Raw genomic sequence first — 4,372 nt, forward strand, 5'->3', positions numbered from 1 at the left:
TTTTCTATAAGCCCGCAGAAATTCATTTAAATGATAGAAAATACCAAATATAATCAATTTTTTTTGAAACTCCTACATGACAACTTCAACGTTGTCTAGTACATTTTAAAAGTGTATTGGATATTTATGATATTTTTTTGAAAGCTACTTCACAAAAGTGCTTTAAATAGAAAAAATAAAAAGAAAAAGAAAAACACTAAGCTAAGATAAATGGGTTGTGTTTGGGTCACTCTACAAGGCCCAATTATTCCAGACCATCGATCTCTAATCCGACGGTCATCATTGTGCTCCCATAGTATAAAAGGAGCTGAAACCCTAGCTCCTCGTCTCCCACTCGTCGTGCTCCTCAGAATCCTGGCTCCCCGCGCCTCCTCTCCTCCGCACTCTGCTCCTCCATCTCCTTGCATCCTGCTCCTCCGCCTGCCCGTTCCTGAGCTGCCCGCACCCATGCCCTCCTCCTTTGACTCTCAGCGGACCCAGATTCGGCGTAGCAGTGAAGGATCAAGAGCAGGCGACACTTCTTCCTCTCCGGTTCGGCGCGGATCGAGACTGCGGGCTTCTTCCCCGGCGGCTCAAGCTGTCGAGCTTGGCTTCCAGCGGCGCGATCCAGGAGGCCTAGCTGCTCGCAAGCTCTCCAGACGGCGGCACAGACTTCTCTTCCCTGAGCAGCAAGTCGGCTCGATGAACCTCTCCTTCCGTGTGGTGGTTTCTCCCTCCCCGGCGGCACAACCATCTGCAGGAACAACAAGAAGTCAATAATTTGCTACTCGCAACCGTGTGAGGAGCTGGGGTGCCACCCCTCCCAGGCGAGTAGATACTACATCTTTGTTCTAATAATTTGCATGCAAGATATTCGTTGAAACATCTGACTGAATCCATCAGACATGCAAATCAAAATCCAACTTCTCTTCTATGCACTATAGATCTGCAATGTGCTTGTGCATTCGTGTAGGAGGATCCAGCACAAATCTAAATCCTTGTTGCTGCTTTTGCTGCTAGTGTAAGTGAACAAAACATTTACTTGTATTTGACCTTGTTTCTTTTGGAATGCTTCCGTACTTAATTGGCTAATTCCATGCGCATGCATGCTGAGGTTGCTGTGGCTGCACGAAAATGTTGAATAAATGGAATCTTATGTGACTTGGAAAATCTGTCAATTATTCATACGAGATAAAACATATGGTCAATTTTTAATCTGATTCGGAGAAAAGATGAACAACTTGCAGATTTCACATGTTTTAATTTACTGTCCCATGTTATTTTCATGCAGCTATGTCTCTTGCTAATCAAATAACCTGCTTCGGCATTCCTAAATGTGCAAGAGTAACTAGGTTGCCATGTGCAAAAATGATATATGGAGATAGCTCAATGCAATTCTGGCTTTTATGAGGTCTAGTAACATAGCTTTTATGGAACATAGTTTTATCTTATCCATGCCAATGTGAGACTAAGATGATGACATTTGTACATTAGAACATATAAAAGAACCATTCATATCAGCTTGTTGACGTTTTTATGTTTGAAGCTTATCAACCAGAGCTCCTTATTTGATGTAGTATATTCGAAACTTCAAATAAAAATGTTTGTCTTCAATTTACTTTGAAGAGACATGTATGTTTGTAACTACCATCTTTCTTTTGAGCGGCCAATCTTTTGGATTCCCTGCAATTCTCAAAAGTTAACTATGCATTGACATTAATTTCTGCAGGTGATTTAAAGGGTTAAAGAACTGGCAGTTAGAATAGAAGAGAAGCCTCTCAGAGAAGAAATCATTGGTAGCCAAATGTGCTGCCACAACACTCTCATCAATACTGATAGGTGGTGAAAAGGAATTCTTTGCATCCTTAGTTGCTGCTGGTGGTTACCAATGATTTCTTCTATATGTTCTGGTGTATTTTGTTGTCTTTGATCCTGCAATGCTAGACTGCTAGTTTTGATACATGGAAAAAACTGTATGTGATCCATTATTATGGTGTCATGATGCTGGGATGCTAACACTATTGATATGAGGTTATAATTTGGGTTGTAATTGATTATTGTGACTTCTGGGCTGGAACTTTTGTTTTGGTAAATGGGCTGTCTATAAAGCTGAATCTGGTTAGCTAATATTAAATGTTGGGTTGAAATCAGGCCCACTCTGAATTGGGCCCATTCAAAAATGGGCTGCAAGACTGATGTCACTTGCCATGTCACTTGTCATGTCGATTGCCACATCACCTGCCTTGTCAGCATCACATTCCACGTCATTGCCATGTCAGCAGTCATGTCATTGACTACATCAACTTATATGTCATCATTGTTGTCCATGTCATCGCCAAGTCACCAGCCACGTCATCCTCTATGTCATCAATGTGTGACATGACAATTGAATCTGTGACGAAAATTATACTATTTGTGACGTTTATTTTCGTCATAGAAAACTGGCTTGGGTTGGGCTTCGGGGCCCCGGGGACATTTTATGACGGTTTCAAAACGTCATGGATCAAGCAATCCATGACGAAATTTCAAGGAACGTCATGAGGTGTGATCTGTGATGCTCAATACATGACGAAATTTGAGATCGTCATAGATACTGTTTTATGACGATTTTTTAGTGATCTGTGACGAAATTTAATTGTCATGGATCAACAGATTTTTTGTAGTGAAACAAGCTATTTAAAAGATACATTTAAGTTAAGTTGGTAGTTAATCATATTAGTATGAATTATGAAAACCGATGTAGAACTTTAATTAGCTTTTAATTAGAAAAGCTAGTTACAATAGTCATTAATCAAATTAATTCTAAATTTAATTATGAAACTCGAACTACGAAACAACTACGCTACTAAACTATAGCTCGTGCTGAACAAAGCTAACGGAACAAGAACGGATCTAAAACTAAACTAAATTAGGTTTGCAGGAGTTCTCACCGAGATGCTACCGAGAAAAGCACGAGTCGAAGAAGTGGTCACGATGTAGCGGATTAGCTGCGGCACCACTGTGGGCGGCGGCGTCCGGCGATGAAGGGGCGACGAATACCGGCAAAACGTGTTTGGCTCGATGCAGTGATCGATGTCGTGGCCTTGAATTTGCGATCCATGCTACGGTCGCGGCGAATCGGGTAACTGACGGCCGGCGGTATTGCTTTCTGACGAGCTGCTGCAGCGGTGGCTGACGATGACTTGCTTCTGAGCGACGGCATCACGCAGGAGACACGAGCGGGCACGAGCGGAGGGGCGACGACCAAGGCCTCGACCTTCTTTCTTTTCACGTGAGGCAGGGTGCAGCAGCAGCAAGGTCAAGGCGAGCAGAGATTTCTGTCGGCGGTGGATTGAAGCGCTAGGTCGAGGGTTTGGAGAAGAGGCGACCAATCACGGCAACAAGGGATCAGGGAGGCTAATTGGTCTCGTGGTGCTGGGAGGCCAGGTAAGCCACGATCAGACCTGGGCTCTCCGGAGGGCGCGCGGACGCGCGGTGCATGCAAGGGCCAGGGTCGGATCAATTTCAGATGAGCTTGCTCGAGAGAGAGAAAAAAAGAATTTGCAGCACACGAGAGGAAAGAAGCCGAGAGAGAGAAAAAAAAGATACAAAGGAAAAAGAATACGCTTAGGATAGTAATTTTAATCCAAGAAACTTCAAGGGAAAAATAAATCCTCAAAAATAAATAGGGCACGAGAAGCTCAATTTAAATATTCAGATTTTGAGAAAAGAAATCAAGAATCTTGTTGATATTGAATTTGCTCTAGAAAAGCTAGAATAAAAGCTAAAAAGAACCGGAAAATTCTCAGATGATTTTAGAATTTGGATTAAAATATTCTAAAAGATGTTCACATCCCAAAATTGAAATTTTGGGGTGTGATAGATTCTAGGGGTTGTAAAGGGTCTAAAATTTAGTTTAAAAATTTAAGGATCTGGCTAAAAAAGATTGGGCTCATATTTCATATATTTGAGATAAGGATGATTAAGGGCTGAGTTGGATTGTGAAGGCAACATTAGGAACATAATCCATTACCACTCCTACCTTCATCACCTGCATGATCCATGGAACCTCAAGATCCACGTGTACTTGGATTTGGTTAACCGTAATATGGCCTCCATGATCAAGCTATTGGATTTTAATCTCATAGTAATTCTTTGCATCCTTTTATATTATTGTTCTTGTGGTCCTAGTCCCTGTACCAGACTGGACACCATGGTAGTGAGGGGGAGGGTCTGAGCCCATGACAAAATCAGGTGCTTTGTGGACCTCTACAAGAAGAGCAATGATGGTGATAAGGCTCCAACAGTCACTGGCCAGAACTACCAGAGCTTGCTAGCCATTTTTCCCGGTCTCACATGAAAATTAAGTTGGTATGAGGTGTCCAAGGGACTCTACATGTGTCCTCAGTATAAG

At 42.3% G+C, this 4,372-nt stretch overlaps 1 long non-coding RNA gene across 1 annotated transcript; it reads left to right on the forward strand.

The window, feature by feature from the left end:
• The first annotated feature begins 336 nt into the window (after nt 1-336).
• Nucleotides 337-2,106, forward strand: LOC120666275. The gene is made up of 2 exons (XR_005671637.1): nt 337-1,000; nt 1,709-2,106. It is a non-coding gene; the product is annotated as an uncharacterized LOC120666275 (long non-coding RNA).
• Nucleotides 2,107-4,372: the final 2,266 nt, after the last annotated feature.

This window comes from Panicum virgatum, chromosome 3N, assembly GCF_016808335.1.
Source record: "Panicum virgatum strain AP13 chromosome 3N, P.virgatum_v5, whole genome shotgun sequence".
NCBI classification, from domain to species: Eukaryota; Viridiplantae; Streptophyta; class Magnoliopsida; order Poales; family Poaceae; genus Panicum; species Panicum virgatum.